The sequence below is a fragment of the Brassica napus genome, chromosome C5, assembly GCF_020379485.1.
Source record: "Brassica napus cultivar Da-Ae chromosome C5, Da-Ae, whole genome shotgun sequence".
In the NCBI taxonomy this organism is placed as follows: domain Eukaryota; kingdom Viridiplantae; phylum Streptophyta; class Magnoliopsida; order Brassicales; family Brassicaceae; genus Brassica; species Brassica napus.
The window spans coordinates 32,559,584-32,580,749 of record NC_063448.1 but is presented as its reverse complement, the minus strand read 5'-3'; the positions used below and the strand labels follow the sequence as shown (position 1 = coordinate 32,580,749).

Genomic DNA, 21,166 nt, shown 5'->3' with positions numbered 1-21,166 from the left:
ATGTAACCTCATCATTAATAAAGATCAGACAGTTCTAAGCAATCTTTCTCTTTACTCATTTCACTATGATTCTCCATTAGTCTCTAATCAGTCTCTTAATCTCTTATTCTCCTTCTCTAATCCTTTCTAAACTCAGATTATTCTTTACATTCCTAAAACTCATATGGTATCAGAGCCAGGTTGATTACAATCTGAGTTCGTGAGTGATTCTCTTAAGGATTCAAGTTTGAAACTTTAAGAGAACAAGTGAGTGTGTTTGAGAGTTCTTTAGATTTCAAAAGCTCAAGGTGTTTTGTGTGTGTCTTGGTGATCCGTGGGAGGTTCATTTGAAGACTCAAGACTGAATCTGTGTTCTAGAGAGCAGCGTGGGTTCTCAGTACAAGATCTAACCGGTTGTTCAAGCTGTAAACGTCAAGCTGTTCAAGATGGAGAGTGGTATGAAGATGAAGGTCGCGGTGACATTCAAAGGAAGCAACTACCTAGTCTGGTCTAGGATGGTGAAGACTGCTGTGGGAAGCAAGGGTTTGTGGAAGCATATCACATCTGGTGAGGCTCCAATGGCGATTACTCAAGAGGGTGACAAGGAGAGCCCCGCGGAGAGTGTTGTAGAGAAGTGGCAACAAGAAGACATGATGGTGATGTCAGTCCTTCATGCTTCTTTGGAGCCGGCTATCTTAGATGCTTATAGCTACTGTGAGACAGCCAAGGAGCTGTGGGATACTCTGAAGAAAGTGTATGGAAACACTTCCAACCTGAACCGAGTGTTTGAAGTCAAGAAGGCAATCAATGGGTTAACTCAAGATGACATGGAGTTCACTAAGCACTTGGGGAGGTTCAGGTCTCTTTGGTCTGAGTTGGAGATGCTGAGGCCAAGCACGGTTGATCCAGAACTTCTAAATGAGAGGCGTGAGCAGGATAAGGTCTTTGGGTTGCTGCTCACACTGAATGCGAGTTACAATGGTCTCATCCAGCACATGCTAAGGTCCGAGAAGCTACCTGATCTTGAGGATGTGTGTGCTCAGATACAGAAGGAGCAAATGCTGTGCAATCTGACCGAGAAGATTGTTTGGAGGCAAGGGAGACTTATCTCTAGCAAATGCTGTGCAATCTGACCGAGAAGAGACTCCATAAGCCAACAAAGCTGGTTACAACAAGTATGAGGATAGGAAGTTCAATGGGAATTGTGATCATTGCAAGAAGCATGGACCCAAGAAGAGTCAGTGCTGGATACTTCATCCCCACTTGAAGCCGGCTAAGTTCATGAAGGAGAGAGAGGCAAGAGCTCACATGACTGAAGGATCAAGCGGAGCAGGGCCATCTAACCGAGGAACGGAAGTGGAGAACCGTGAAGGAGATGGAAAGGCTTTGGTGACCTATACTGGAGCTATCAACCCCCGAGGCAATGATCAAGACTTCATCAGGAGATCATCTAGTCTTGGATCAAGACTTCATTATCTTGACACTCTCAGCTGTTTGAGCAAGCTGAACATCGATCTTTCTCATATGGATCGCAAGATTGTCATACTTGTTATTCAGCTCAGTGAACATGTTGCCCATCCTGGTGTCAATTTCTGTGGTTACCTGATTCAACACCTTGGCCTGAACCTGCTGACCCTGCAACAGCTGTTGCATCATCATACCCAGACTTTGCAGCTCATCTGGTTGACTATTCTCGTTAGCTGGAACAGCTTGCTGATTGCTCTGCGGATGTCGCTTGTTCTGGTTCTGAATATGTCCGGCCGTAGCTTGCTCCATGCTGAAGACGTGCCCTTGGTTGTTTTTCAGTAGCTGATCAACCTTGGCAGTCAGCTCATCTATTTTCTGGGTGTCAGAACTGTTCCCTTTCATGGAGCAATCACTCTCCTCTTTCTTATTAGCTGAGCTAGCAGCCATGTTCTCAATCAGCTTAAACGCTCCATCAGTGGTTTGAGTCATGAAGTCTCCATTGCTCGCAGAGTTCAGAGCACCTTGGTATTTCCAGTCCACTCCATCATAGAAAATGTCCAGGAGGTAATCATCATCAAATCCATGGTGAGGACATTCTCTGCGATAGTCATTGAAGCGCTCCCATGTGTCGCAGAAAGGCTCATCAGTGAGCTGTCTGAAGGAGGTGATCTTGTTCCTCAATGCAGATGTTCTCGCCTTTGAGTAGAAATGGCTGAGGAACGCTGATCGGACCTGTTCCCATGAAGTGAGAGAGCCGGTAGGGAGAGAGTTCAACCACCGTGCAGCTTTTCCAGCAAGAGAGAATGGGAATAACATGCACGTGATGTAGTCTGGTGAAGCACCATTCACGCGAGTGAAACTACAGACTTTTTCGAAGCTCTCAATATGCTCCATTGGAATTTCTGTAGAGAGACCAGAGAACACCTTTCTCTGTACTAGACCAATCAAAGCAGGCTTGATCTCGAAGTCCTGCCTGGTGCAGAGTGGAGGAACAATGGCAGAGCGCGTAGTAGGGATGTTACGCGGAAGGTTTCTCTGCCCGATTGGAACAGTCTGCGCCTCTTGTTCCTGCTGCGCGAGAGCAGCCTGTTCAGCAGCATCCTGCTGAGCTTGGATGGTCTGCTGCATTTGTTGCATCTGCTGCTGCATGAGTGCCATAGCCGCAGCGAGATCATCCTGATTGGCGTGATCACCCATAGTGGTGTCAGTTTGCCTTGGTTGTTGACGGTTATGACGTTCTAATCTCGCTAGTTCTTCGTTGGTGAGCTGATGCAATGGTCCTTGTGCGTTGCTCCGAGTATGTCTACTGGTCATGCACCTGGATCATTAGCTGTGACAAAGAAACAGAGGCGAGTTAGATATCTTAGACTTAAAATGAAACTGAAAAGTAGAGGTAAAAAAAAATCTGGTCCCCGTCGCAACGGCGCCAAAACTTGATACACTAAATATGAATCTTTGCTACTGCCAAGTTAACAGTTGTGATTATAGTACTTTAGATTCAATCCAGAGGACCAGTCTACACTTTACTCTTATAAATTTCAATATCAAGCTAAAAAGAAAATGGTTTTCAATTCAATTGGTGACGCGGAAAATAAGTAAACTAGAGTTTGATTAAATTTAACAAGAAGCTAGCCTAGGGTATTTCATTGGGTGTTGAGCGAGAGCCGAACAATTATTCAAGCGCGATGCAGTGCTTTCTAGAACTCGGATCACTCAGCTGGAACACCCCACTGTCGTGGTGGTGATCTCTTTGCTGGTCGATCCCAACATCTAACTGTCGTTGAGATGAGAAACGACTGCAAGCCTTAGAGATCAGGTCCGATCAATTCACTTACTACCCTAATATCTACTTTCGCTGATTAGGGATACTAAGCTCATTCAATACATGTCAAGCTATCTCCTAAGCGGTTAGCTAGGCGATAAACTTAGGATCTAACATCAAGTGATCAGATTAATGGAAGCCTTAAGAATAGTATGGATGAAGAATAATCAAGAATAGCTTATCTATGTTTAGCTCATATTTCAACACCCTAAAAACCCTAGGCGAGCTAGATCACTACTCAATCATGATGCAAGCAATCAAAGACATAGATCCTGAATGAAACTGCATAATAAAAGAGATAGAAAGAGAGTTCAGGATAATCTTCTCTATGGTGAGAGAGATGGAGCCTTCTCCCTTTACAATCCAAAAGCACAAAAGTCTCCAAATGGTTTTCTTCTGTCTAGAATAGCGTAGAATGATAAAGAAAAACAGAAAATATGATATATCAAAGCCACAGGCGGCTGGGAGAGAAAATAGGGATAATTAGGGCAAATCCCGTAATGATTGTAGTTTCCTTAAAAATCTCTGCCGCTGGAACACTCACTCGGAACAGTCACTCGGGTTGCTCCGCTATCTGACTGTTCTGCGTGAAAACCACCAAATTGCATTGTTTTCTGCCTCTTTTGTTCCAGCTGGTCCATCTCCCATCCAATGCAACTCCAGACCTGTAATGACTCCAAAAGGACTAGAAAGACTCGATAAAGACTTGAAAACCAATTTAAAAGCATGTATACAAGATGTATAAAACACCATATATCACTCAGTATCCTATCAGCCATCTTCCAATGATGGACCTTTGGAGCCTGCATATGTTGACTCACTTGATTCACCGCAAAGCATATATCTGGCCTAGTAATGGTCAAGTAGATCAGCTTGCCAACCATCTTCCTGTATAGCTTAGGATCCTCAAACAGCTGCTTCTCTTCAACCTCCCCCTCACGCAGAACCATATATCCCTCCTCTAGGGGTGTCTTGGCTATCTTTCCTCCAAGCACATCAATCTCCTTCAACATATCCATAGTATACTTCCTTTGAGACATAAACAAACCCTCCTTTAATCTGCATATCTCAATGCCCAGAAAATACTTCATCTCTCCAAAATCCTTGATGTCAAACAGTGATTTGAGAAACTCCTTAGTAGCTTGAATCCCTGCCTTATCACTCCCTGTGATAATCAAGTCATCCACATACACTAGAATCACAATGATCCCTGAAGGTCCTGTCAAGGTGAAGAGAGTGTGATCTAATTCAAACTTCCTAAAACCTCTCCCATTGAGTGTTGTACTCAACTTCTTGTACCAAGCTCTAGGTGATTGTTTCAGCCCATATATTGCATTCTTCAACCTCAAAACATTCCCTGGCTTTACTAGATGCTCAAGACCAGGAGGCGGATGCATGTATACTTCATCTTAAAGTTCACCTTGCAGGAAAGTATTCTTCACATCCATTTGCCACAAATCCCACTCCAAGTTTGTTGCAATGGACAACACAATCCGAACTGTGTGCAACTTAGCTACTGGTGCAAAGGTATCAATGTAATCCTCTCCATAGGTCTGTGTAAATCCTCTTGCAACCAATCTGGTCTTCTTCCTATCAATCTGTCCATTTGCTAGATACTTGATTGTGAAGATCCATCTACTAGATACAGCCTTCTTTCCCTTAGGCAGCTCACTCTCATACCATGTATCATTTTTGATCATAGCACCTGCTTCAGCTCCCACTGATTCTTTCCATTCCTTGTCTAACATAGCTTCTTCATAAGTCCTTGGTACATAACTCTCATCCAGACTAATCATAAAGGCATAATGCTCCCCTGTAAACTCAGCAAAGGAACACACGGCTTGAGAAGGATCCTCCACAGCCTGGGCATTGTAGTACACTCTCGTGTTTACCCAGTTGGAAGGATCCCTCTTTATCCTTGTGCTCCTCCTCAAAGCTTGAACCTGATCTTCAGTTTGCACACTAGCCGGCTCTACTTGCTCTTCTTCTGAACTGGCTGGTCCGACTTGTTCTTCTCCACTAGACTGAACCTCATCCACTTCTCCACTAGACTGAACCTCATCCACTTCTCCACTAAACTGAACATTGTTCTCAACTTCTTGTGATGTATCTTGATCATGAAGACCTGAATCCTCTTGGTTTTGCTCTTGCTCTCCAGATTCAGTTCCATTCCCCCTCTCATGATCAAGAGGAGTTGTTCTTCCAGCTCCACCAGTCTGATTGGAAGGCTCCCTCCTACCGGGTTCCTGATCCTGGGATAACCCTATCCCGAGCTTCTCCAACAACACTCTCAGTATTGTTGCCTTATCAGATGGAGCTTGAGACAAATCCTTCAGATTTTCCCACTCCTTTTCTTCATAATAACCTTTTGTTTCAACAAACTTCACTTCTCTAGATACCATCACCCGCCTTGCTTCAGGATCATAGCACTTGTACCCCTTCTGAGTGATAGAATAACCAATGAACATAGCCTTAGTACTCTTTGCCTCCAGCTTGTTTCTCTGCTCTCCTGGAACCATGACATAGCACACACACCCAAAGAAACGTAGGTGATCAATGACAGGTTTGCTCTTGTTCAACACTTCAAATGGAGACAGATTCTTCAATATCTGGGTTGGAACCCGGTTGATGAGATAGCAAGCAGTCTGCACAGCATCACTCCAAAAACGTTTTGGGACATTTGCATGAAACATCATCGATCTAGCAACCTCCATCATGTGCATGTTCTTCCTCTTAGCTACACCATTCTGCTGTGGTGTATAAGGGCAGCTAGTCTGATGCACAATCCCATGCTTGGCTAGATGACTCTTGAAGGAATTGCTGATGTATTCACCTTCATTATCTGATCTCAGTACCTTCGCAGTAGCATTGTATTGATTAGATGCATATGCTTGGAAGTTCATAAATGCTTCTAGCACCCTATCTTTAGATGGAAGTAATGTAAGCCAAGTATACTTAGACTTATCATCAATGAATGTCACAAAGTACTTCTGGCTATCTCTAGACAAACAAGGAGCAGTCCACACATCTGAATGAACTAGATCAAAGCAATGCTCATAAGTAGTTTCTGTTGTTGGAAAAACAGTCCTACAATGCTTTCCTAATATGCATGCTTCACACTCCAAGTGATTAAATGACATATTAGGAATTATCAATTCAATAGCACGAGCATGAGGATGTCCCAATCTAGCATGCCAAGTAATACTATCAATCTTCTCCTAAGTACTACTCAAACACATAGAATCAAAGGGTTTAGAGATCTTAGCCAATTGGAGCTGGTATAGATTATTCTTGCTGTCGCCTCTCCCAATGACCCTTCCAGTCTTCAAATCTTGGAACTCAACATCACCTGGCCTGAATACTACCTGACAGCCAAGATCAATCGTGGCTTTCCTCACATATAGTAGATTTGAAGGAAACTGTGGCATGTAGAAGGCATCTGAGTCTTTATCAAATAGCTTGAGCTTTCCAACTCCTTCTATTGGAATCCTATCACCATTAGCTATCATCACACCCCCAGTAGGTTTCTTTACATCACTCGTTAAGCTTCTGTCACTAATCATGTGATGACTTGCTCCAGAATCAACAATGATGGGTTTGTTGGATGTGGATGCTTTGGCAGGAGCACCTAGTCTCCGGGTCGTAGCCAAAGCATACACATACTTGACAAACTCATCCCATTCCTCCTTTGCGACAGGCTCATCCGCTCCTTTGGTCTCTAGCTTCCTCATAACCCCACTGCTCTCTACAGATTCTCCAATGTAAGCTGAGTACAAGCATTCTGCTACTTGCATACTCTCCTTGATATCCTTCCTCCATAATCTGCTCATCATGACCCACATCTTAGAAAGTTTTCTCAACTTTCCCTTCTTGCAGCTTGTACCTCTCTTCCATCTATCTGGCTTTTTGTTTACCTCCCACACATCACAAATGTGTTCAACCAGCTCACATATCTCTCCCATAAGAAAGCCAAAGATCACATCTTGCTTCCTCCTTCCTTGACACTAACTCGGACTTGCTGTATGAGTTTTCACCATACTGACCTCTGATTCTACTTCTCTCAGCCTCCCCACAAGCTGATACAACTCGTTCTTCCCTTGTCTTAGACTGTAGATCATGCCCTTTGCTTCATGAACCTCCAACCTTGCTGTCTGACCTTTTTCAGCAGCTACCTCCTTTAAAGGTTCCACCTTTACTTGAATCTCCTCCAAACTTGCTGTCTGATCCTTCTCAGCAGCTCTCACCTTTAAAGGTTATTCCTTTTCATGATTACTCCAAATCACACAGCTTTCAAAAGCTGTCTTTACCCAGCTTGGCCAAGCACACTCTTTTTCTCTCTCTTTCTTCTCTTCACTTCTTGATCTTGTCTCCTCCACCATGCTTAACTCGTTTGAATCCATCAGAAACTCTTCACAGACATAATCCGATCTCAAGCACACCAAAAAGCACCAAGAACACATCAAGAACACCTCAAGAACACCAAGAACACCTCAAGAAACTCAGATTTCGAAAATCATAATCAAACACACTCTCCCCTTTGCGCAACCTGGCTCTGATACCATATACAATTTTGTGTATGTAGAGTGATGAATAAATATCAAGAGATGATTAGTCTAGTTTGTATGAGATTTGGAGATTAAGAGAGACTAAGAGAATAAAGAATAAGAGAGAATACTCAAAACTCCATTAATTGATAACTGATGAGGTTTACAAGTATATATAGAGAGAGCAACAAGGGTTTTCGAAATGTATAAGCATGTGGAGTCAATGGACAGGCTGGAACTCCTTTTGAATCACTTGGCTGTGCTTTCTCACATGCTTGCGCTAGTGAAAAAGCATCATCTCCTTTCCAGCATCATACACGCTGTCAAAGTGCACCCTTATCCTTCCTTATCCTCTTCCCACGTTTTCCTTAGGATAAGAAAGGATTAACATCAGCTAGACTCCAATTTAACCCATCCGGGTAACTTCTCTTCCTTTCACTTAGTTACCACAGTAAAACTAAAGTTACTGTAGTAAATCCCAAAGTTACTGACTGCCCCAATACTCTTCCTCTATCAATGTATCCACTCCTCATCACCTCATCTCAACATGGATGAGGTTAATATGACTTTTGAGGAATGTAAAGTATAATTTGAGTTTAGAAGAGAATAAGAGAAAGATTCAAGTAGATTAAGATAGAATAAGAGTTTATGAGACTAATGGAGAATCTTTGTGAAATGTGTAGAGAGATTTAGTGATTAGAACTGTCTAAATCTTATTAAGGATGTGCTCACAATATATATAGGTCCATACACTTAGGGTTTTCGAAATCATAAAGGTTAAGCAAGCATGTAGAGTCAAAGGAAGAGCTGATGCTTTAATTTGAATCGGCCAATGCTAGTCTTCACACGTTTGGAGCATCTTCTTGATCCAAGACTAGATGCTCTTCCTTTCCAGCTCTTGCCAGCCTGTCCTAGGTGTCAAGACGCGCTTCCCTTATCCTTTCCAACGTTCGGATAAGGTCTTGGTCGAGTGTAACTTCAAGATGGTACATGAAGTTACTTGGAGAGTTACTTCAGCTCCTTTTACCTTGTACGGCCAATGGTACGGCCTCTCCATCCGTACCATCCCTATCAACCCATTCCTTCTCTTAACTCCTTTGCTCTCTTTATGTCCTTAACTCCTTTGTGTCTTTACCTCACTTCTGATGTGTCTCAGCTCATCTCAACACTCCCCCTCAAGCTTAGCTTTGTGAAAGTCTAAGCTTGGATAGCCATGAGATCTTCCTCATTAAAAACCTCACCAAGGAAAACCAATTGGGACAAAACCTTGATGAGGGAAAAAGAGTAAAGACCTCACAGCCAAAGGGGATCAACTCCTTCTCTTCCCAAGATCAATGAGGCCCAACCTGATGTGAATGGACTCCATTGTCTTTTGTCTTGCAGCCTTAGTGAACACATCAGCCAACTGATCTTCACTTCTTGTGTAGAATGGCAAGATGACTCCTAGGATGATAATCTGCCTCACCTTGTGACAATCAACTTCAATGTGCTTGGTTCTCTCATGGAACACCGAGTTGGAGGCAATGTGGATGGCAACTTGGTTATCACATTGCATGGTCATTGGCGTGGCTTGATCATTCTCCAAATGCTTCAAGATGCCTTTGATCCACACCAGCTCGTTTGTAAGCTTCAGCATAGCTCTATACTCAGCTTCTGCACTTGAGCAAGACACCACCTTCTGCTTCTTACTCTTCCAAGGAACCAAGTTGCCTCCAATGAATGTGCAATAGCCTGTGGTTGATCTCCTGTCTGCTCTATCACCAGCCCAATCTGCATCAAAGTATCCAACCACTTCAGTGCTCCCATTGTAACCCATCCATACTCCTTGATCAGGTGAGCCATTGAGATACATCAAAATTCTCTCCACCATGCGCCAATAATGCTCCTTAGGCACTTGCATGTGTTGACTCACCTGATTCACAGCAAAACAAATGTCAGGCCTAGTTATGGTAAGATAAATCAATTTGCCAACTAATTTTCTATAGAGTTTAGGATCCTGATAAGGTTTGCTGTCTTCAATCTCCCCCTCTCGTGGGACTTTGTAGCCATCCTCCATAGGCATCCTTGCTGTCTTGCCTCCATAACCACCTGCACCTTTCAAAAGATCAAGTGTATACTTCCTTTGGGACATGAACAAACCTTCCTTGGATCTACATATCTCAATTCCAAGAAAGTATTTCATTTCTCCCAAGTCTTTAATCTCAATCATGGATTTAAAGAACTCCTTGGTTGCTATGATACCTTCCTTATCACTCCCTGTGATAATGATATCATCCACATACACAAGGAGTGCAATCATACCTGAGGGAGTAGTGAGTGTGAAGAGAGTGTGATCTATCTCAGACTTCTTGAAGCCTTGGCCATTAAGGGTAGTGCTCAGCTTGTTGTACCAAGCTCTTGGTGATTGCTTCAACCCATAGATAAACACTTTTGTGTTTTAGAGAATGATTCAAACAACCAGAGATACTTAGATTCAAAGATTAAAGAGATTAAGAGATTTTAGTGAGAGAATCAAGAGATAGACTCAAAACTCCATTTATTATTGAAGATGAGGTTTACAACATACTTATATGAGAGAGACAATCAATTTCGAAATCAATCAGATAAGGTAGAGGTTCAGGGCATGTGTAGTCAAAGAGAGCCATCCAAAAGCAGCCAATGGGAGTCTTCACATGCTTGATCTCTTTGGCATCTTTTACTAGATGTTGTCTACTTTACAGCCTGTCTCCAGCCTTATCCAGTCCTAAATCTTATCCAGACTGCTCCTCCCTTATCCATACAGCTCCTTGGTCGTTGCTTACTCTCCAATGTGAGCCAAGGTAACTCTCCAAGCTTTAACTTAGTTACCACAGTAAAACCAAAGTTACTGTGGTAACTCCAAAGTTACTGTCTGTCTCAATCCTCATTCTCTATCAATGTAGTCACTCTTTATTACCTCATCTCAACACTCCCCCTCAAGCTTGACCATGTGGAACAAGTCAAGCTTGGAAACCATGAAGACCTCCCTCATTAAAAACCTCACCAAAGAAAACCCATTGGGATAAAACTTTGATGAGGGAAAAAGAGTGGAGACTCCATGGTTAAGAGGCTCAGCTCCTGGGAGTAAGATCAATGAGTCCAAGCCTAGATAGTATGGACTCCATTGTCTTCAATCTCGCTGCCTTAGTAAACACATCTGCAAGCTGATCTTCACTTCTTGTATAACATGGCAGAAGTCCTCCTAAGATAATCATCTGCCTCACCTTATGACAATCCACCTCTATGTGCTTTGTTCTCTCATGAAACACTGAGTTGGAGGCAATGTGGATAGCTGCTTGATTGTCACAATGCATAGTCATAGGAGTACTCTGCTCAATCTCTAGATGCTTCAAGATCCCCTTGATCCACACCAACTCGTTTGTCAGCTTCAGCACTTGAACAAGAGATAACCTTCTACTTCTTACTCTTCAAAGTAACCAAGTTTCCTCCAATGAATGTACAATACCCAGTAGTTGATCTCCTGTCCACTCTATCTCCTGCCCAATCAGCATCACAATACCCAACCACTTATGTATTGCCATTACAACCCATCCAAACTCCTTGTCCAGCCGTCCCACTCAGATACCTCAGTATCCTATCAACCATCTTCCAGTGATGGACCTTTGGCGCCTGCATATGCTGACTCACTTGGTTCACAGCAAAACATATATCTGGTCTGGTGATTGTCAAGTAGATCAGTTTGCCAACCATCTTCCTGTATAGCTTAGGATCTTCAAACAGCTGCTTCTCTTCAACCTCCCCCTCACGCAGAACTTTATATCCCTCCTCAAGGGGTGTCTTAGCTATCTTTCCTCCAAGCACATCAGTCTCTTTCAACATATCCATAGTATACTTCCTTTGAGACATAAATAAACCCTCCTTTGATCTGCATATCTCAATGCCCAGAAAATACTTCATCTCTCCCAAGTCTTTGATATCAAACACAGACTTGAGGAACTCTTTAGTGGCTTTAATCCCAGCCTTATCACTCCCTGTGATAATCAAATCATCCACATATACTAGTATCACAATGATCCCTAATGGAGTAACCAAAGTGAAGAGTGTATGATCCAGTTCAGACTTCCTGAATCCTCTCCCATTGAGAGTTGTATTCAGCTTCCTGTACCAAGCTCTAGGAGACTGCTTCAGCCCATATATTGCCTTCTTCAATCTCAAAACATTTCCTGGTTTTACTAGATGCTCAAGACCAGGAGGAGGAAGCATGTATACCTCATCTTCTAGCTCACCTTGTAAGAAAGCATTCTTCACATCCATCTGCCACAAATCCCACTCCAAGTTTGTTGAAATGGACAACACAATCCGAACTGTATGTAGCTTAGCTACTGGTGCAAAGGTATCAATGTAATCCTCTCCATAGGTCTGTGTAAATCCTCTTGCAACCAATCTGGTCTTCTTCCTATCAATCTGTCCATCTTGCTAGATACTTGATTGTGAAGATCCATCTACTAGATACAACCCTCTTTCCCTTAGGCAGCTCACTCTCATACCATGTATCATTTTTGATCATAGCACCTGCTTCAGCTCCCACTGATTCTTTCCATTCCTTGTCTAACATAGCTTCTTCATAAGTCCTTGGTACATAACTCTCATCCAGACTAATCATAAAGGCATGATGCTCCTCTGAAAACTCAGCAAAGGAACACACGGCTTGAGAAGGATGCTCCACAGCCTGGGCATTGTAGTACACTCTCGTGTTTACCCAGTTGGAAGGATCCCTCTTTATCCTTGTGCTCCTCCTCAAAGCTTGAACCTGATCTTCAGTTTGCACCGGCTCCACTTGCTCTTCTTCTGAACTGGCCAGTCCGACTTGTTCTTCTCCACTAGACTGAACCTCATCCACTTCTCCACTAGACTGAACCTCATTGTTCTCAATTTCTTGTGATGTATCTTGATCATGAAGACCTGAATCCTCTTGGTTTTGCTCTTGCTCACCAGATTCAGTTCCATTCCCCCTCTCATGATCAAGAGGAGTTGTTCTTCCAGCTCCACCAGTCTGATTGGAAGGCTCTCTCCTTCCGGGTTCCTGATCCTGGGATAACCCTATCCCGAGCTTCTCCAACAACACTCTCAGTATTGTTGCCTTATCAGATGGAGATTGAGACAAATCCTTCAGATTTTCCCACTCCTTTTCTTCATAATAACCTTTTGTTTCAACAAACTTCACTTCTCTAGATACCATCACTCTCCTTGCTTCAGGATCATAGCACTTGTACCCCTTCTGAGTGATAGAGTAACCAATGAACATAACCTTAGTACTCTTTGCCTCCAGCTTGTTTCTCTGCTCTCCTGGAACCATGACATAGCACACACACCCAAAGACACGTAGGTGATCAATGACAGGTTTGCTCTTGTTCAACACTTCAAATGGAGACAGATTCTTTAATATCTTTGTTGGAACCCGGTTGATGAGATAGCAAGAAGTTTGTACAGCATCACTCCAAAAGCGTTTTGGGACATTTGCATGAAACATCATTGATCTAGCAACCTCCATCAAGTGCCTGTTCTTCCTCTCAGCCACACCATTCTGCTGTGGTGTATAAGGGCAGCTAGTCTGATGCACAATCCCATGCTTGGCTAGATGACTCTTGAAGGCATTGCTGATGTATTCACCTCCATTATCTGATCTCAGTACCTTCACAGCAGAATTGTATTGATTAGATACATATGCTTGGAAGTTCATAAATGCTTCTAGCACCCTATCTTTAGATGGAAGCAATGTAAGCCAAGTATACTTGGACTTCTCATCAATGAATGTCACAAAGTACTTCTGGCTATCTCTAGACAAACAAGGAGCAGTCCACACATCTGAATGAACTAGATCAAAGTAATGCTCATAAGTAGTTTCTGATGCTGGAAAAACAGTCCTACAATGCTTTCCTAATATGCATGCTTCACACTCCAAGTGATTAAATGACATATTAGGAATTATCAATTCAATAGCACGAGCATGAGGATGTCCCAATCTAGCATGCCAAGTAATACTATCAATCTTCCCATAAGTACTACTCAAACACATAGAATCAAAGGGTTGAGAGATCTTAGCCAATTGGAGCTGGTATAGATTATTCCTGCTGTCTCCTCTACCAATGACCCTTCCAGTCTTCAAATCTTGAAACTCAAAATCATCTGGCCTGAATACTACTTGACAGCCAAGATCAATTGTTGCTTTCCTCACAGATAACAGATTTGAAGCAAACTGTGGCATGTAGAAGGCATCTGAGTCTTTATCAAATAGCTTGAGCTTTCCAGCCCCTTATATTGGAATCCTATCACCATTAGCTATCATCACACCCCCAGTAGCTTTCTTTACATCACTCATAAAGCTTATATCACTAATCATGTGATGACTTGCTCCAGAATCAACAATGATGGGTTTGTTGAATGTGGATGCTTTGGCAGGAGCACCTTGTCTCCGGGTCGTAGCCAAAGCATACACATACTTGACAAACTCATTCCATTCCTCCTTTGTGACACGCTCATATGCTCCTTGCTCCCTTGTACTCATGCTCCCTTCACCCATATAGGCAGAGTAAGAACACTCTCCCACAACTCTCTTCTTACCCTTTCCTATGTTGATATAAGCTTTGGATAGCATTCTGCACCTCCTCCTCTTCCGGAAGCTCTCACTCCTACTCCCGGTTAGCCTCCATGAGCCCTCACTCCTACTCATGGTTAGCTTCTGGAAGCTCTCACTCCTACTCCCAGTCGGCTTCCATAAGCTCTCACTCCTACTCATGGTTAGCCTCTCATCATCTCTTATTATCCCATACGCCCTTCTTATAAGCACACAGATCTCTTCCATTTCCGGAAGTTGTTCCCCTCTTAGAACCATCTCTACCAGCCACCCATATGATGACTCCATGCTCGCCAAGAGCTTCAAGACCATCTCTTGCTCTGGTGTAGCATCCCCATCCACATGGGATCTCAACCCTTGTAGTTCAACCCACAAGTGTTGTAGCTTCCTCACATGGTTATTGAACTCTTCTCCTCCTTGTTTAACTTCACTAATCACCTTCTTGACTTCATACACTCTCCTAAGATTGATCTTGTTCTCATAAACATCTTCAATCTTCTCAAGCAGTGTACTTTCTTCAAGACTAAAGTAATCTCCACTTGTTTCTCTTGCTGTCTGATCTTTCTCAGCAGCTTTACCCTTCAAAGACTCTTCCTTCTCATGGTTTCTCCAAACTCCACACCTTTTCAGATTTGTTTTCATTTGTGAGAACCACCCCCACTCATTCCCTCTCTCTTTCTTCTCTTCACGCCTTGTTGTACCAGATTGAAGCAACTCCATTTTCTTTAGCCTAAAGCAACAACCTTTAGCCTAGATCTTCCCCCAAATGCTTCTAATCTCACACGCCAAGCTTACCAACAAGCTAGACCCCTCTTCTGACCTTGTCAAACACCTAAAGGGACTCCTTTGAAGCTGACTCTCCAAAAGAAACACCAACAGACACAAACTTGAATTTTAAAGGATCTAGCTCTTGAAAAATCTCAAGAACTCTCAAGAACACTCAAGAACAATTAGAAAAACGAAATCACTCTCTCCTTTTAAAGCAACCTGGCTCTGATACCATAAACACTTTTGTGTTTTAGAGAATGATTCAAACAACCAGAGATACTTAGATTCAAAGATTAAAGAGATTAAGAGATTTTAGTGAGAGAATCAACAGAGAGACTCAAAACTCCAATAATTATTGAAGATGAGGTTTACAACATACTTATATGAGAGAGACAATCAATTTCGAAATCAATCAGATAAGGTAGAGGTTCAGGGCATGTGTAGTCAAAGAGAGCCATCCAAAAGCAGCCAATGGGAGTCTTCACATGCTTGATCCCTTTGGCATCTTTTACTAGATGCTGTCTACTTTACAGCCTGTCTCCAGCTTTATCCAGCCCTAAACCTTATCCAGACTGCTCCTCCCTTATCCATACAGCTCCTTGGTCGTTGCTTACTCTCCAATGTGAGCCAAGGTAACTTTCCAAGCTTTAACTTAGTTACCACAGTAAAACCAAAGTTACTGTGGTAACTCCAAAGTTACTGTCTGTCTCAATCCTCATTCTCTATCAATGTAGTCACTCTTTATTAACTCATCTCAACAATAGATAGCTTTCTTTAGTCTCAACACATTTCCCCTCTTCACTAAGTGTTCCAAGCCTGGAGGAGGATGCATATACACTTCATCCTCAAGTTCTCCTTGTAGAAAGGCATTCTTCACATCCATTTGCCATAAGCCCCATCCAAGGTTCACAGCCAAACTTAATACAATCCGGATTGTGTGTAGTTTAGCTACTGGTGCAAAGGTCTCAATGTAATCTTCTCCATACGTTTGAGTGAAACCTCTTGCAACCAGTCTTGACTTCTTCCTCTCAACTGTTCCATCAGCCTTATACTTGATTGTGAATATCCATCTACTAGTCACAGCCTTTTTCCCTTTTGGTAACTCACTCTCATACCATGTATCATTCTTGATCATAGCTCCTGCCTCAGCTCCAACTGATTCCTTCCATTCTTTATCCATCATTACCTCTTCATAGCTTCTTGGGATGTAGTTCTCATCAAAGTTTACCGTAAAAGCACAATGTTCTTCAGGGTATTGAGCAAAGGAACACACAGCCTGAGAAGGATGCTCCACAGCTTGGGCATTGTAGTACACTCGCGTGTTTACCCAACTAGAAGGATCCTTTCTCAGCCTTGTGCTTCTCCTCAATACAGGTTGTTCTTGTTCTTGAACCGGCTCAGCTTGTGTACTCGGTTCTTGTACTGCACTCTTATGTTCTTCATCTTCTTGGCTTTGCTCACCTTGATGATGAGAACCTGAGTTGAACTCTTCTTCTTCCTCACTCAAGCCGGCTCCTTCTTGGGCATTTTCTTGAGTTTCAGGTTCACTTCCCCCCTCATGATCAAGGTGAGGTGTTTGAGTAGCTCTAATAGGTTCATTTGAGCTCTCTCCTTGGCCTCCACCACTCGCAGACTGATCCTGGTTCATCCTGATGCCTAGACCCTCCAAGATAGTCCTTAAGACTCCAGCCTTATCTGATGTGAGATCCTTCAATTCTTCTTGATTCTTCTCCTCATAGTACCCTCTTTGTTCAATGAACTTCACATCTCTAAATACAAGCACTCTTATAGCTTCTGGATCATAGCACTTGAATCCCTTTTGAGTTGTTGAGTAGCCAATGAACATTGCCTTTCTGCTTCTTACTTCTAACTTGTTCCTCAACTCCCCTGGTACTAGCACATAGCATAAACACCCAAATACTCTTAAGTACTCTACTGATGGCTTGTGCTTGTTGAGAACCTCAAATGGTGCTTGATCCTTTAACACCTTGGTGGGAATCCGATTGATCAAATAGCATGCAGTTGCAACCGCATCACTCCAAAATTTCTTTGGGACATTAGCTTGAAACATCAGTGATCTAGCAACCTCCATCAAGTGCCTGTTCTTCCTCTCAGCCACTCCATTCTGTTGTGGAGTATAAGGACAGCTTGTTTGATGCAAGATCCCATGATGATTCATATGGCTCTTGAACGCATAGCTTGTGTACTCTCCTCCATTATCTGATCTAAAAATTTTAATCTTGGCATGATAATGGTTAGTCACATAAGCTTGAATGTTCTTAAATGCATCTATCACTCTAACTTTTGATGGGATTAAAGTTAACCAGGTGTATTTGGATTTTTCATCAATGAATGTGACAAAGTATTTATGATTATCTCTAGATATGCAAGGTGCAGTCCAAACATCAGAATGAATTAGATCAAAGCACTTATCATAAACACTAGTAGAGTTTGGAAACACAGTTTTACAATGCTTGCCTAAAATGCAAGCTTCACAATCCTTATTCTCAAATGAAACACCTGGTAACATCAAGTTCAAAGCCCTACCATGAGGATGTCCTAATCTAGCATGCCACAAAGCATTTTTATTTAAACTAGAAGCAGAAGTAAATGAGCAATTGTAATTGGAAACAGGATCAAGTTCTTCAAGAAAATACAACTCTCCTTTGGTGATTCCTTTTCCAATCAATTGGCTGCTCTCAATATCCTGAAACTTCACATCATTAGGACTGAATATAACATTGCAATTCAAATCAGTTGTGCACTTCTTGACAGATAACAAGTTAGATGTAAATTCAGGCATATAGAAAGCTCTAGAGTTCTTATCAAACAATTTCAAGTTTCCTATTCCTCTAATAGGTTTCTTATCTCCATTTGCAATCATAACATGTTCATTAGTTGGTTCTATATCTTTAATGAGATTTGTATCACTAATCATGTGATGAGATGCACCAGAATCAACAATTAACGGCTTAGTTATGTTGCTAGCAGTGTGACAAAGGTTCATTGATGCACCAAAAGAGTACCCATGAATGTTACCATTCTCCTTGAGCATTTTGATGAGTGCATCCATCTCGGATCTCCTTATGAAGTCTTGCTCATTGCCGCGGATGTTAGGAGTTGCTGAGTATGTCACCAGTGCCTTGCCATCACCTTCACGCCCCTCTCCTTCAGCTCCACGGTTAGATGGTCCTGCTCCATCAGATACATGCGCCCTTGCCTCCCTTTCCTTCATGAACTTCGCCGGCTTCAAATGAGGATGAAGTATCCAGCATTGGCTCTTCTTGTGTCCATGCTTCTTGCAATGATCACAATTGTCATTGAACTTCCTATCCTCATACTTGCCGTGAGCTGCTTTGCTGGCTTGAGGAGTCTCTTCATGATCAGATTGCACAACATTTGCAAGAGACAACTCTCCCTTGCCTCCAAACAAGCCAATATAGCCTTGCTCCTTTTGTATCTGAGCACAAGCCTCCTCTAGATCACGGAGATTCTCGGACCTCAACATGTGCTGGATTAGACCAGTGTAGCTTGGGTTCAGCGTGAGTAAGAGTCAAAAGACCTTGTCCTGCTCACGCCTCTCATTTAGGAGTTCTGGATCAAGTGTACTTCGCCTTAGCATCTCCAACTCAGACCACAGTGACCTGAACCTTCCCAAATGCTTGGTAAACTCCATGTCTTCTTGAGACAACCCATTGATTGCCTTCTTTACTTCAAACACACGGCTCAAATTGGAGGTGTTTCCATACACCTTCTTCAGTGTGTCCCACAGCTCCTTGGCTGTCTCACAGTAGCTATAAGCATCCAATATAGCTGGCTACAAAGAGGCATGAAGAACTGACATTACCATCATGTCTTCTTGCTGCCAATTCTCAGCTTCACTCTCCGAGACACTCTCCTTGTCTCCTCCTTGGGTAATCAGCTTAGGAGCCTCACCGGATGTGATGTGCTTCCATAAACCCTTGCTTCCCACAGCAGTCTTCACCATCCTAGACCATACTAGGTAGTTACTTCCCTTGAAAGTCACCGCAACCTTCATCTTCATCCCGCTTTCCATCTTCAACAGCTTCACTTCACTAGCTTGTAAAAGACTTGATCTTGAACCTTAGACTCGCAACACCAGCTTCCCCACCTTGTATCTTGTCTTGTATCTTCAAAGAACCTCCAAAGAACTAGAAAAGATCTCCCAAAAGTAGTTGAAACCCTTGTGATGTCGAATCTCTCAAGAACACTTCAAACACACTCACTTGATCTCTTAAATCTTCAAGCTTGAATCTGTAAGAGAAACAACGAAGAACTCAGATTGAAATCAACCTGGCTCTGATACCATATGACTTTTGAGGAATGTAAAGTATAATCTGAGTTTAGAAGAGAATAAGAGAAAGATTCAAGTAGATTAAGATAGAATAAGAGTTTACGAGACTAATGGAGAATCATTGTGAAATGTGTAGAGAGATTTAGTGATTAGAACTGTCTAAATCTCATTAAGGATGAGCTCACAATATATATAGGTCCATACACTTAGGTTTTCGAAATCATAAAGGTTAAGCAAGCATGTAGAGTCAAAGGAAGAGCTGATGCTTTAATTTGAATCGGCCTATGCTAGTCTTCACACGTTTGGAGCATCTTCTTGATCCAAGACTAGATGCTCATCCTTTCCAGCTCTTGCAGCCTGTCCTAGCTGTCAAGACGCGATTCCCTTATCCTTTCCAACGTTCGGATAAGGTCTTGGTCGAGTGTACTTTCAAGCCGGTACATGAATTTACTCGGAGAGTTACTTCAGCTCCTTTTACCTTGTACTGCCAATGGTACGGCCTCTCCGTCCGTACCATCCCTATCAACCTATTCCTTCACTTAACTCCTTTGCTCTCTTTATGTCCTTAACTCCTTGTGTCTTTACCTCACTTCTCATGTGTCTCAGCTCATCTCAACAGTTCAGTCTAGTAGAGAATAACAAGTCGGACCAGCCAGTTCAGAAGAAGAGCAAGTGGAGCCGGCTAGTGTGCAAACTGAAGATCAGGTTCAAGCTTTGAGGAGGAGCACAAGGGTAAAGAGGGATCCTTCCAACTGGGTAAACACGAGAGTGTACTACAATGCCCAGGCTGTGGAGCATAAGAGTTTTAGATAATCTGAGTTTGTATGCGAAAGAGTAGAATGACTTAGGATGAATAAGGAGATGATTATGTGATTAGATGACTAGTGAGGAATCATTATTAAAGAGTAGAGTGATTAATTGGATAGAACTGTCTAATCTTATTAAGAGATGGGTTTACAACTTATATAGGAGAAGCACTAGGGTTTTCACGTAAAGAATAAGGATGAAGCTCTTTTGAAATGGACGGACCAAGGTGTTCACATGCTTTCGGCTTTACAGCCTGTCCAAGCCTGGATAGATAAGGCGCGTCTCAACCTTATCTCCAAACGGTCTGATCCGTTCTCAAACCTTCTCCATATATCAGAGTCTTCACTCGTCCATCTTCCTTCCACTTCACGTTCCCTCAGATGTACGGACACTCCCACCAAGTCCACTCCATGCCCTAACTTTGCACAACCCATAATGTGTCCTTAAGTAGATTTAGAGTAGTGATGGACGAGATTATCCGTACTGGCCGTACACTGACCGTACTGTCCGTACACATGCCATTCGTTCCCTCTCCCATTACTCTCCTAACTCCTCTCCTCTTATTATATGACTTCCTCATCTCAACACTCCCCCTCAAGCTTAGCTTTGTGAAAGCCTAAGCTTGGATAGCCATGAGATCTTCCTCATTAAAAACCTCACCAAGGAAAACCCATTGGGATAAAACCTTGATGAGGGAAAAAGAGTAAAGACCTCACAGCCAAGGGGATCAGCTCCTTCTCTTCCCAAGATCTATGAGTCCCAATCTGATATGAATGGACTCCATAGTCTTTTGTCTTGCAGCCTTAGTGAACACATCAGCCAACTGATCTTCACTCCTAGTGTAGCATGGC

At 42.6% G+C, this 21,166-nt stretch overlaps 1 non-coding gene across 1 annotated transcript; it reads left to right on the top strand.

Moving 5' to 3' along the window:
• The first annotated feature begins 2,023 nt into the window (after positions 1 to 2,023).
• On the top strand, positions 2,024 to 2,130 carry LOC125588133. The gene has a single exon (XR_007324527.1). It is a non-coding gene; the product is annotated as a small nucleolar RNA R71 (small nucleolar RNA).
• Positions 2,131 to 21,166: the final 19,036 nt, after the last annotated feature.